This window comes from Antechinus flavipes, chromosome 4, assembly GCF_016432865.1.
Source record: "Antechinus flavipes isolate AdamAnt ecotype Samford, QLD, Australia chromosome 4, AdamAnt_v2, whole genome shotgun sequence".
NCBI classification, from domain to species: domain Eukaryota; kingdom Metazoa; phylum Chordata; class Mammalia; order Dasyuromorphia; family Dasyuridae; genus Antechinus; species Antechinus flavipes.
The window spans coordinates 231,161,181-231,176,345 of NC_067401.1; positions in this window are offsets into that span (position 1 = coordinate 231,161,181).

Sequence of the window (15,165 nt, forward strand, 5' to 3'; positions counted from 1 at the left end):
AGCAGGGGTAGCCATCCTGATCTCAGATCAAGCTAAAGCAAAAATTGATCTAATTAAAAGAGATAAGGAAGGGCACTATATCTTGCTAAAGGGCAGCATGGATAATGAAGCACTATCTATATTAAACATATATGCACCAAGTGGGGTAGCATCTAAATTCTTAAAAGAGAAACTAAGAGAGCTGCAAGAAGAAATAGACAGTAAAACTATAATAGTGGGAGATCTTAACCTTGTACTCTCAGAATTAGATAAATCAAACCACAAAATAAATAAGAAAGAAGTCAAAGAGGTAAATAGAATTCTAGAAAAGTTAGATATGATAGATCTCTGGAGAAAATGTAATGGAGACAGAAAGGAATACACTTTCTTTTCAGCAGTTCATGGAACCTATACAAAAATTGACCATATATTAGGACATAAAAACCTCAAACTCAAATGCAGTAAGGCAGAAATAGTAAATGCATCCTTTTCAGACCACGATGCAATGAAAATTACATTCAACAAAAAAGCAGGGGGAAGTAGACCACAAAATAATTGGAAACTAAATAATCCCATACTAAAGAATGATTGGGTGAAACAGCAAATCATAGACATAATTAATAACTTCACCCAAGAAAACGATAATAATGAGACATCATTCCAAAATGTATGGGATGCAGCCAAAGCGGTAATAAGGGGAAATTTCATATCTCTAGAGGCCTATTTGTATAAAATAGAGAAAGAGAAGGTCAATGAATTGGGTTTGCAATTAAAAATGCTAGAAAAGGAACAAATTAAAAACCCCCAGTCAAACACTAAACTTGAAATTCTAAAAATAAAAGGTGAGATCAATAAAATTGAAAGTAAAAAAACTATTGAATTGATTAATAAAACTAAGAGTTGGTTCTATGAAAAAACCAACAAAATAGACAAACCCTTAGTAAATCTGATTAAAAAAAGGAAAGAGGAAAATCAAATTGTTAGTCTTAAAAATGAAAAGGGAGAACTCATCATTAACGAAGGGGAAATTAGAGCAATAATTAGGAGTTACTTTGCCCAACTTTATGCCAATAAATTCGACAACTTAAATGAAATAAAAAAATACCTCCAAAAATACAGCTTGCCCAAACTAACAGAGGAAGAAGTAAATATCCTAAACAGTCCCATCTCAGAAAAAGAAATAGAACAAACTATCAATCAACTCCCTAAGAAAAAATCCCCAGGACCAGATGGATTTACATGTGAATTCTACCAAACATTTAAAGAACAATTACCTCCAATGTTATATAAACTATTTGAAAAAATAGGGATTGAAGGAGTCCTACCAAACTCCTTTTATGAAACAGACATGGTACTGATACCTAAACCAGGTAGGCTGAAAACAGAGAAAGAAAATTATAGACCAATCTCCCTAATGAATATTGATGCTAAAATCTTAAATAAAATATTAGCAAAAAGATTACAGAAAATCATCACCAGGATAATACACTATGACCAAGTAGGATTTATACCAGGAATACAGGGCTGGTTCAATATTAGGAAAACTATTAGCATAAATGACTATATCAATAACCAACCAAACAAAAACCATATGATCATCTCAATAGATGCAGAAAAAGCATTTGATAAAATCCAACATCCATTCCTAATAAAAATACTTGAGAGCATAGGAATAAATGGACTTTTCCTTAAAATAGTCAGGAGCATATATTAAAAACCCCCAGTCAAACACTAAACTTGAAATTCTAAAAATAAAAGGTGAGATCAATAAAATTGAAAGTAAAAAAACTATTGAATTGATTAATAAAACTAATAGTTGGTTCTATGAAAAAACCAACAAAATAGACAAACCCTTAGTAAATCTGATTAAAAAAAGGAAAGAGGAAAATCAAATTGTTAGTCTTAAAAATGAAAAGGGAGAACTCATCACTAACGAAGGGGAAATTAGAGCAATAATTAGGAGTTACTTTGCCCAACTTTATGCCAATATATTCGACAACTTAAATGAAATAGAAAAATACCTCCAAAAATATAGCTTGCCCAAACTAACAGAGGAAGAAGTAAATATCCTAAACAGTCCCATCTCAGAAAAAGAAATAGAACAAACTATCAATCAACTCACTAAGAAAAAATCCCCAGGACCAGATGGATTTACATGTGAATTCTATCAAACATTTAAAGAACAATTAACTCCAATGCTAAATAAACTATTTGAAAAAATAGGGATTGAAGGAGTCCTACCAAACTCCTTTTATGACACAAACATGGTACTGATACCTAAACCAGGTAGGCTGAAAACAGAGAAAGAAAATTATAGACCAATCTCCCTAATGAATATTGATGCTAAAATCTTAAATAAAATATTAGCAAAAAGATTACAAATAATCATACCCAGGACAATACACTATGACCAAGTAGGATTTATACCAGGAATGCAGGGCTGGTTCAATATTAGGAAAACTATTAGCATAAATGACTATATCAATAACCAACCAAACAAAAACCATGTGATCATCTCAATAGATGCAGAAAAAGCATTTGATAAAATCCAACATCCATTCCTAATAAAAATACTTGAGAGCATAGGAATAAATGGACTTTTCCTTAAAATAGTCAGGAGCATATATTTAAAACCATCAGTAAGCATCATATGCAATGGGGAAAAACTGGAACCTTTCCCAGTAAGATCTGGAGTGAAGCAAGGTTGCCCACTATCACCATTATTATTTAATATCGTATTAGAAACACTAGCCTCGGCAATAAGAGTCGAGAAAGATATTAAAGGAAGTAGAGTAGGCAATGAGGAAACCAAACTATCACTCTTTGCAGATGATATGATGGTATACCTAGAGAACCCCAGAGATTCTACCAAAAAGCTATTGGAAATAATTCATAATTTTAGCAAAGTAGCTGGCTACAAAATAAATCCCCATAAATCCTCAGCATTTTTATACATCACCAACAAAACCCAACAGCAAGAGATACAAAGAGAAATTCCATTCAGAATAACTGTTGATACCATAAAATATTTGGGAATCTATCTACCAAAGGAAAGTCAGGAATTATATGAGCAAAATTATAAAAAAATCTCCACACAAATAAAGTCAGACTTAAATAATTGGAAAAATATTAAGTGCTCTTGGATCGGCCGAGCGAACATAATAAAGATGGCAATACTCCCTAAACTAATCTATTTATTTAGTGCTATACCAATCAGACTTCCAAGAAAATATTTTATTGATCTAGAAAAAATAACAACAAAATTCATATGGAACAATAAAAAGTCGAGAATCTCAAGGGAATTAATGAAAAAAAAATCAGATGAAGGTGGCCTAGCTGTACCTGATCTAAAATTATATTATAAAGCAGCAGTCACCAAAACCATTTGGTATTGGCTAAGAAATAGATTAGTGGATCAGTGGAAATGGCTACGTTCACAAGACAGAATAGTCAACTATAGCAATCTAGTGTTTGACAAACCCAAGCCCCTAACTTCTGGGAAAAGAATTCATTATTTGATAAAAACTGCTGGGATAATTGGAAATTAGTATGGCAGAAATTAGGCATGGACCCACACTTAACACCATATACCAAGATAAGATCAAAATGGGTCTATGACATAGGCATAAAGAATGAGATTATAAATAATTTAGAGGAACAAAGAATAGTTTATCTCTCAGACTTGTGGAGGAGAAAGAAACTTGTGACCAAAGATGAACTAGAGACCATTACTGATCACAGAATAGAAAATTTTGATTACATCAAATTAAAAAGCCTTTGTACAAATAAAATAATGCAAACAAGATTAGAAGGGAAGCAACAAACTGGGAAAACATTTTCACAGTTAAAGGTTCTGATAAAGGCCTCATTTCCAAAATATATAGAGAACTGACTCAAATTTATAAGAAATCAAGCCATTCTCCAATTGATAAATGGTCAAAGGATATGAACAGACAATTTTCAGAGGATGAAATTGAAACTATTACCACTCATATGAAAGAGTGTTCCAAATCATTATTGATCAGAGAAATGCAAATTAAGACAACTCTGAGATACCACTACACACCTGTCAGGTTGGCTAAGATGACAGGAAAAAATAATGATAAATGTTGGAGGGGATGCGGGAAAACTGGGACACTAATGCATTGTTGGTGGAGTTGTGAACGAATCCAACCATTCTGGAGAGCAATCTGGAATTATGCCCAAAAAATTATCAAATTGTGCATACCCTTTGATCCAGCAGTGTTTTTATTGGGCTTATATCCCAAAGAAATACTAAAGAAGGGAAAGGGACCTGTATGTGCCAAAATGTTTGTAGCAGTCCTGTTTGTAGTGGCTAGAAATTGGAAAATGAATGGATGCCCATCAATTGGAGAATGGCTGGGTAAATTGTGGTATATGAATGTTATGGAATATTATTGTTCTGTAAGAAATGACCAGCAGGATGAATACAGAGAGGACTGGCGAGACTTACATGAACTGATGCTAAGTGAGATGAGCAGAACCAGGAGATCATTATACACTTCGACAACAATATTGTATGAGGACATATTTTGATGGAAGTGGATTTCTTTGACAAAGAGACCTGAGTTTCAATTTACAAATGACAGACAAAAGCAGCTACACCCAAAGAAAGAACACTGGGAAACGAATGTGAACTATCTGCATTTTTGTTTTTCTTCCCGGGTTATTTATACCTTCTGAATCCAATTCTCCCTATGCAACAAGAGAACTGTTCGGTTCTGCAAACATATATTGTATCTAGGATATACTGCAACATATCCAACATATAAAGGACTGCTTGCCATCTAGGGGAGGGGGTGGAGGGAGGGAGGGAAAAAAAAATCGGAACAGAAACGAGTGTCAATATAAAGTAATTATTAAATAAAAATTAAATTAAAAAAAAAAGAAAAAAAAAGGAAAAAAAAAAACAACCCTCAAAAAAAAAAAATTAAAAAAAAAATAAATTTCCCCTGTTCTATTCTGTCCTAATATTGTTGTCATACTCTTCCTAACATATAATTCAGATTTTTTCACATTTCTTAGTAATATTTAAATTCAGTCATATCCCAAGATTTGATAGAACATTCTAGGTATTAAACATAAAAAGAATATAGCTATTAAGGAGGGAAGGATATTCTATGATGATAGAGGAAGAATGATCATTAGAAAATAAAAGAAGACTGGGCTATACTATGGAAATGAATGAATTTTGGGCAAGAAATTTTGGACAATGTAAAGCACAGATACAGAGGGAGAGTCATCAATTGGCCTCCTTAATCTCATTCATGACCTTATTTTATATTGCCAATAAAACAGCCCAGGCAATAAAATTCAAGACAGCCACAATGAGTAAAATTTAGAATTTATTTGGTACCGAGCTCGGGATGGAGTTCTGATCAGATCGAATTCAGTGCCTCACAGAACTAAAGACAACCTTATAAGCATTTCTGTTCAGCTTGTTACATTTTAATCTGTGATTCGCATTTTACAACAGGAGCATGGGGGTTTTACAACAGGATAAAAAGGAGAATCGCACCAGGGCAGATGTTTTAACATATAGGGTTTCTTCTACCACCCTCCTGGAACAGATACCCTTAAAAGCATTGTTGAGCAGGCCCTTTGAAGTGCAAAAGAAGTCCCCCAATCTAGCTGAGCAAACTTTCTTCTGCTAGCCCGAGGCCCTTGAAGTACAGTGGAAAGGAGGGCCATTTGTCCATTTCAGCCAAGAAAAAATGGTCTATATAGAATGTCAAATAAGACTATCTCTTTAAACAGCTTTCCTTTATGCCCTTCCTCCCTCTTAGTAATTTCTGCTAATCTCAATGCAAGTGTAAATCATGTGAGTAGAGAGACAAGTCTTCCTTAGACTTAATTAATCCTCTTAGAGCTAAGTATAGTACTTCATACAAAGTAGTTGTCTAATAAAAATGTTTAGTTTATAATATTGGCCAAACTAGAATTGACCTCTGACTGGGAAGGCCAGATCTGAATAAGCAAGCCAGAGGCAAGTATGTCAGGAATTAAGTAGCAATTTAATTAATTTCAGAGTAAGGAGAATGCTTTCAAGCAAAAGCTATACCTTCTGAGATTGAGAGTTTATCATACTGGGACAAAGGCAAGGTTTTATCGACAAAAAAAAAAAAAAAAAAAGTGGATTGAATTCTCAAACATTTGTTCTTAAATCTTGTCATAAATCCTTCAGTGAGTACCCAATACTATACAAACAATGCAATTTTCCAGAGGGTGAGATCATTCAGAAGGCAAAGGATTATTGTTATGCCAAGCTCCAGGCACAATCTAATTTCTGGGACTCAACTTTGAGAAAAAGGGTGTCTCCAAATATTTTTACAATTGCATTATAGGTTTAGAGTAGAAGGAACCATAGAGAGCAGTAGTCCAACCTCCTCATTTTATATATGAAGAAAATGGCTACAGAATGATTATATGCAGAGGGTCACAAAATTGTAAATATGTAAGGTAGAATTTATATTCTTCCTAACCCTAATGGGTGATAAAGCATAAATTCTGACAGTGGAGGGCGTTTTGAACAATTCTTTTTTCTTTTTCTTTTCTTTTCTTTTCTTTTCTTTTTTTTTTTGCTGCTCTCTGTTATAGAATTTTGCATTCTAGAAATGTTTTAAAATGTGTCATAGTAATGATATTCAATTTAACTCCTTGTAATTTCTTTTATATAAAAATACAAACTTTCATCGCATTTCTTCTAGAATTTCAACTAGAACTCTTCTGTCCATTCTAGTGTTACATTGTGTGACATACATTTTATATACAGGTTTTAATTTCAAGAAAAGAAAGCATAGAAGCCAACTAAGGAAAATTAATTTTTATTTTATTTTGTCAGTGAGATAATTGGAGACATTTGGACATCCTTTGTGCTTTAGTTTGGCAATCTGTCACATTTCACACATTCAAATAACTTCTGAAATCTCATTTCTTTCACTAAGCCATTGTGGCTTGACATCTTCTGTCTAATATAAACATGTAGCCAAGGGTTTCTGTGTGTTGTTTGGAGTTGTTGTTTCTCTCTCTCTCTCTCTCTCTCTCTCTCTTTCTTTATGGGAGAGGGATGGGTTAATTTCATTAAGATAAACTTTTCCTGTCAAGTAAATTCTACCACATTTTACAATGCAGATCAACAATTTATACATTTAACTGAGAAGGGCTTAAGAGGTTAATTGACTTGTCCCACTTCAGATAATATTGAAAATGGAATCAAGAAGATGTGAATTAACATCCTCCCTCCAAAAATAGTAATTGTGTGACCTAGGGTAAGTCACTGGATTTTTTTCATGTGTTTCAAAATGTCATCTATGTTTAAATAATATAAAGTAACTCCCAAGGTTATTATGAAGATAAAATGAGATAGTATAATGTTCTATACAAAACTTTGAGTCAGGATACTACAACAAAAATTTAAAGAAAGAGGGGCAAAATTTTAGAAAAATGAACCAACAAACACATAAATTATGTTTGACAATATAGAAATCAAGCATGTAAATTCATTACAATTATTTAGAATTTAATTGATCTTCATAATTTATCACCCCAGAAGTCCAAGTGCAATTGTTTCTACAAGGTTTGTGTACAATCCTTTGTATTTGAGTTCTTTTACTACTGTACTGCCTTATTACTTGAGTTGAGTAGCAGTCATTTCTCATAGACAGCCAACCAATAAGTTAAAAGCAGATTGGGGGAATAAGCTCACAGGGGATATTACAGAAACACTTTAATAGAAGTGTCTCAACTATAATACCTCACATTTATATTTTGCATTATGTCTTGTAAAGGGCTGAAACTCTAAGAGGTGTGCTTGAATCAGACAATCAAGCACTTAGAGCTAATTACCTATTGGACAATAACACTATTAGCATATTCTTGGAAAAATGGCCTTTCTCACTATTCCATGCTGGCTTGATCTTTTGGTATATACAGGTAATTGTAGGAGGGATTAGAGAGTAGAGGGAGACTAGCCAGACTCACTTGGTCCCATGATGGAGAGGAGAAAAGTGCAGAGATTTCTGAACTCTAGATCCTTAGCAAAACTTCTGGCAGTTTTGTCCATCTCTTTCATTCCTCCCCCTAAAGACCAAGGACTTTTACTTATCCTGAATCTGGCTGATCCTGAGGCCTCCAGTGAATGAGGCTGGACTTCACATCTTCTTTTATGCTTTAAGCTTTTACAATATGGGGAGAATTCTGGGAAGATAGAGGAAAAGGTTAATAATTTTCAAGGTCTCCTGATTTCTTCCACAAATAGAACATATTTTTCACATCAAGCTTCATGTAGACTAGTGAAAAATCAAGAAGACATGGGGCAGAAGAGAGGTGTCCTGAAACAATCTAAAAAGATCTGAAGAAAGACCTGGGGCTTAGAATTAACTTCTCTTAAGTGCAAAACCCTCCCAGCTAGCTCTCCATAAACATCAAGTAGAGACCCCTTGAATGAGCAAGGTGGGCTGGAATCACAGAGACCTTCACTTCCTCGACTGTTTGTCTGAGTCTGGGAGGACTGAATGAACTTTAGTTGATTGGGGAAACCAGGTGCAGCTGTGCTACAGACCTGTGGCCCTGGGAAGGAAGGAATCAGAAACTGGCGAGTGCAGAAGCAGCTGAAGAAAGACATTGATGACTGTGGATACTTGCAGAATGCTGTAGCTCTTGGTTTAGGCTTCCTTTTCAGAGGGAAGAGTTGAAGAGAAGCTTGAGCCACTATCTCCATGATAATCATAGGATTACCATGATTAGAGGTGCTTACACTAATACCTCTTATTAAAAAGAAAAATGAAACACAAAAGAAATAAGACCACCACTGAAACATATCATTGGAATAGGGAAGACCAGGGTTTATTTTTAGAAGAGGAAACTTTAATTAAAAAAAAGTTTCTGCTCCAAAGAGTAACTTGAAATAGCTTTCACCCAGAGAGAATTTATAGAAGAACTCAAAAAGAATTTAAAAATCAAATGAGAGACATTGAAGAAAAATTAAAACTAAAACTAAAAACCATCCAAGAAAAACAAGAATATTATGAAAAAAGTTAATTAGAAAAGGAGGTACAGAGCCTCAAAGATGAAATTTTTTTTATATTTTTAAATTTTTTTTTATTTGGTGTTTCTTAATCTCAGAATTTTTATTTATTTACTTTTATTATAGCTTATTATTTACAAGACATATGCATGGGTAATTGATCAGCATTTCTCTGGTTAATAATAACTTGGAGCATCTTTTCGTATGGCTAGAAATAGTTTCAATTTCTTCATCTGAGAATTGTCTGTTCATATCCTTTGACCATTTATCAATTGGAGAATGGCTTGATTTCTTATAAATTAGAGTCCATTCTCTATATATTTTGGAAATGAGGCCTTTATCAGAACCTTTAACTGTGAGGATGTTTTCCCAGTGTATTGCTTCCCTTCTAATCTTGTTTGCATTAGTTTTGTTTGTACAAAGGCTTTTTAATTTGATATAATTAAAAATTTCTATTTTGTGATCATTAATGGTCTCTAGTTCATCTTTGGTCACAAATTTCTTTCTCCTCCACAAGTCTGAGAGCTAAACTATCCTATGTTCCTCTAATTTATTTTTAATCTCGTTCTTTATGCCTAGGTCATGGACCCATTTTGATCTTATCTTGGTATATGGTGTTAAGTGTGGGTCCATGCCTAATTTCTGCCATACTAATTTCCAGTTATCCCAGCAGTTTTTATCAAATAGTGAATTCTTATTCCAAAAGTTAGGATCTTTGGGTTTGTGAAACACTAGATTGGATAGTTGATTATTCTGTCTTGTGAACCTAACCTGTTCTACTGATCAACTAATCTATTTCTTAGCCAATACCAAATGGTTTTGGTGACTGCTGCTTTATAATATAATTTTAGATCAGGTACAGCTAGGCCATCTTCATTTGATTTTTTTTTTCATTAATTCCCTTGAGATTCTCAACTTTTTATTGTTCCATATGAATTTTGTTGTTATTTTTTTCTAGATCATTAAAATATTTTCTTGGAAGTCTGATTGTTATAACACTAAATAAATAGATTAGCTTAGGGGTTATTGTCATCTTTATTATATGCACTTGTCCTATCCAAGAGCACTTAATATTTTTCCAATTATTTAAGTCTGACTTTATTTGTGTGGAAAGTTTTTTGTAATTTTGCTCATATAATTCCTAACTTTCCTTTGGTAGATAGATTTCCAAATATTTTATGCTGTCAACAGTTATTTTGAATGAAGTTTCTCTTTGTATCTCTTGCTGTTGGATTTTGTTGGTGATGTATAAAAATGCTGAGGATTTATGGGGATTTATTTTGTGTCCAGCTACTTTGCTAAAATTATGAATTATTTCCAATAGCTTTTTGGTAGAATCTCTGGGGTTCTCTAGGTATACCATCATATCATCTGAAAAGAGTGATAATTTAGTTTCCTCGTTGCCTACTCTAATTCCTTTAATCTTTTTCTCGACTCTTATTGCCAAGGCTAGTATTTCTAATACAATATTGAATAATAATGGTGATAGTGGGCAACCTTGCTTCACTCCAGATCTTACTGGGAAAGGTTCCAGTTTTTCCCCTTGCACATGATGCTTACTGATCGTTTTAAATATATGCTTCTGACTATTTTAAGGAAAAGTCCATTTATTCCTATACTCTCAAGTGTTTTTTTAGGAATGGATGTTGTATTTTATCAAATGCTTTTTCTGCATCTATTAAGATGATCATGTGGTTTTTGCTTGGTTGGTTATTGATATAGTCAATTATGCTAATATTTTCCTAATATTTAACCAGCCCTACATTCATGGTATAAAGCCTACTTGGTCATAATGTTTTATCCTGTGCATGATTTTCTGTAATCTTTTTGCTAATATTTTATTTAAGCTTTTAGCATCAATATTCATTAGGGAGATTGGTCTATAATTTTCTTTCTCTGTTTTCAACCTAAACCAGGTAAGTACCATGTCTGTGTCATAAAAGGAGTTTGGTAGGACTCCTTCAATCCCTATTTTTTCAAATAGTTTTTATAGCATTGGAGTTAATTGTTCTTTAAATGTTTGGTAGAATTCACATGTAAATCCATCTGGTCCTAGGGATTTTTTCTTAGGGAATTGGTTAATAGCTTGTTCTATTTCTTTTTCTGAGATAGGACTGTTTAGGATATGTATTTCTTCCTCTGTTAATTTGGGCAAGCTATATTTTTGGAGGTATTTTTCTATTTCATTTAAGTTATCGAATTTATTGGCATAAAGTTGGGCAAAGTAATTCCTAAATATTGCTCTAATTTCCTCTTCGTTAATGACAAGTTCTCCCTTTCCATTTTTAAGACTACCAATTTGATTTTCCTCTTTCCTTTTTTTAATCAGATTTACTAAGGGTTTGTTTATATTTTTGTTTTTTTCATAGAACCAACTCTTAGTTTTATTAATTAATTCAATAGTTTTTTTTTAACTTTCAATTTTATTGATCTCTCCTTTTATTTTTAGAATTTCAAGTTTAGTGTTTGACTGGTGGTTTTTAATTTGTTCCTTTTCTAGCATTTTTACTTGCAAGCCCTATTCATTGACCTTCTCTTTCTCTATTTTATACAAATAGGCCTCTAGAGATATGAAATTTCCCTTTTGTTCTGATTTTTCTCTCCCAACATGATTGATCAAGCAATGTATATTAAAAATAAATTAATTAGAAAAAAAAAGAAAGAAGTGGGGAATAATGAGCAGATGTGAAAGCAAAAGGTAAGAAAAAAAGACAAGGAAGGGATCCCTGGATGGGGAAAGGTTGAGTAATAACAAAGCATGTTATGGAGCAGAATTTAATTAAAGATTTAGCAGAGATAGGAAAGACACATTTATGTATGTAGGGATGTATAGGGATTGTATGAGGAGGGTATATGTATGTGTGTGTATATATATGTATATGTATATATACATATATATTTACATAAATATATATATATATGTATATATATATAGTAATAGCAAGGCAAGTTAGTAGCAAGATTAAAGCAAAGGGTGAGCAGAAATAGGAAAGTTTTACAGGTATCTATGTAAGGAGATATGTGTGCATATGTATGTGCATGTGTATATACACATATACATATATAAATATATCCTTTCTTAAATATAGACTACTTGGACATGGAGGATGAAGGAGAAAAATAATCAAGTAAAAAAGGTTTGGGGCAGCTAGGTGTGAAGGGGCAGGTAGTGGTGCAGTGGATAGAGCCCCAGCCCTGAAATCAGGAGGGCCTAAGTTCAAATCAGATTTCAGACATTTAACATTTCCTAGTTGTGTGACCCTTCAGAAAGTTACTTAACTCTAATTGTTCAGAAAAAAAAGAAAGAAAGAAAAAGAAAGAAAGAAAGAAAGAAAGAAAGAAAGAAAGAAAGAAAGAAAGAAAGAAAGAAAAAGATCTGTCGCAAAGAAGAAAAGAACAATTCACAAGAAAGTAAAGATGGACACTCATGAATATAATTTCTTCTTGTAATACACACACACATACACACACACACACACACACACACATAGATACTTTCTTCAACTGGTACATACATATATGAAAATAATATGATTCCTGAAGTGGTATTTAACTGGTTGTTATATGTTTTGAATCTTCCCTGATATTCTATTGGGAACATGACAATCTTCTCTTTTGTTTCATTTAGTTTTGTATTTCTTTTCTGTTTTTCTCTTTATTTATTCTCTTTCTTTAAATTGTGGGGTATGAGTGTATGAATAATTTCAGAAATGTGGATCCTCTACTGTCAATCATATACATCACTCAATAAAAAAGGGAACAATACATTTATGCATATATCTAGAAGAGTATAAATTTTTTCTAAATTTATAAAGAAATAAAAGGGGGTGGAAATAAAGTAAGAAGGGTATAGAAGATTGTATAGATTAACAGGAATGGGATAAAATGTATAGATTAAACAGAATGGAATAAAGAGGGAATGGAAGGGTAGGAAAAGAGGATAAGGAAGAGATCCTTCAAGTTAATATGGGTTAAGTAAAGGAAAAAAAAGATAAGATATCAGGTAGATGTGAAGCAGAGGAGTCAGTAGAGATAGGAAATAAATATAATTATAATGATCAGGAGTTTAATTTATTATAAAAAAGTAGGGGAAGTAATTATTAATCTCAGACAAGGTTAAAGTTAAAATAGATTTAATCAAAAATACACTATATGTTAGTCATATTATTCAATATTGTTTTAGACTATTTAAAGTTCCTAGATAGTATAAATTTGGAATATTGCTGTGCTGTAGGAAATAATGAATTGGAGGATTAAAAAAATATTCCAAGATTTGTTATCCACTTCAGCAAAAGAGAGGATAAGCAATCATATTACAGGCTTACTTAGATATATATGAGTTCATATGTGTATATATGAGCATCATTATAGATAAATATGTTTCTATGCATATCTATGTATATCTCTATCTATCTATCTATCTATCTATCTATATATATGTATGCATAGGTATAAATACATACACATATATACATACATATAAATATAATCATACTTTATTGTAGACTTCTTGGGGAGATGTGGAGGATTTGAAAGAGGGGAAAAAAAGAATTTTAAAAAGTTCAAAGTAGAGAGCAAAAGAAAACCTACAAAAAAGCAATGACAAATAATGTTGACAAGCAGTAATAATTATTATATAGACTCTTGAAATGGAAATTTATTGTTTCAAATTTTGAATCATCTAATATGTTCTGCTGGGCACATGTCAATAAGTTTTTCTTTTTCTATTTTGCATTTACATTTTAAATTAATTAATTAAAATAAATAAAAAATTTACAATGTGTTTTCTTAAAAATAATCTATGGAATAGATTGTACAAGTACTGCAATTGATATTTAGGCTTTGAAAGTTTAAAATACTTGTCCATGATGCGATAGGTGCTGAATGCCTAATTCAAAGTTTAAACTATGTTCCTCTAATTTATATATAATCTCGTTCTTTATGCCTAGGTCATAGACCCATTTTGATCTTATCTTGGTATATGGTGTTAAGTGTGGGTCCATGCCTAATTTCTGCCATACTAATTTCCAATTATCCCAGCAGTTTTTATCAAATAATGAATTCTTTTCCAGAAGTTAGGGGCTTTGGGTTTGTCAAACACTAGATTGCTATAATTGACTATTCTGTCTTGTGAGCCTAGCCTTTTCCACTGATCCACTAATCTATTTCTTAGCCAATACCAAATGGTTTTGGTGACTGCTGCTTTATAATATAATTTTAGATCAGGTACAGCTAGGCCACCTTCATTTGATTTTTTTTTCATTAATTCCCTTGAGATTCTCGACTTTTTATTGTTCCATATGAATTTTGTTGTTATTTTTTCTAGATCAATAAAATATTTTCTTGGAAGTCTGATTGGTATAGCACTAAATAAATAGATTAGTTTAGGGAGTATTGTCATCTTTATTATGTTCACTCGGCCGATCCAAGAGCACTTAATATTTTTCCAATTATTTAAGTCTGACTTTATTTGTGTGGAGATTTTTTTATAATTTTGCTCATATAATTCCTGACTTTCCTTTGGTAGATAGATTCCCAAATATTTTATGGTATCAACAGTTATTCTGAATGGAATTTCTCTTTGTATCTCTTGCTGTTGGGTTTTGTTGGTGATGTATAAAAATGCTGAGGATTTATGGGGATTTATTTTGTAGCCAGCTACTTTGCTAAAATTATGAATTATTTCCAATAGCTTTTTGGTAGAATCTCTGGGGTTCTCTAGGTATACCATCATATCATCTGCAAAGAGTGATAGTTTGGTTTCCTCATTGCCTACTCTAATTCCTTTAATATCTTTCTCGACTCTTATTGCCGAGGCTAGTGTTTCTAATACGATATTAAATAATAATGGTGATAGTGGGCAACCTTGCTTCACTCCAGATCTTACTGGGAAAGGTTCCAGTTTTTCCCCATTGCATATGATGCTTACTGATGGTTTTAAATATATGCTCCTGACTATTTTAAGGAAAAGTCCATTTATTCTTATGCTCTCAAGTGTTTTTATTAGGAATGGATGTTGGATTTTATCAAATGCTTTTTCTGCATCTATTAAGATGATCATGTGGTTTTTGCTTGGTTGGTTATTGATATAGTCAATTATGCTAATATTTTCCTAATATTGAACCAGCCCTGCATTCCTG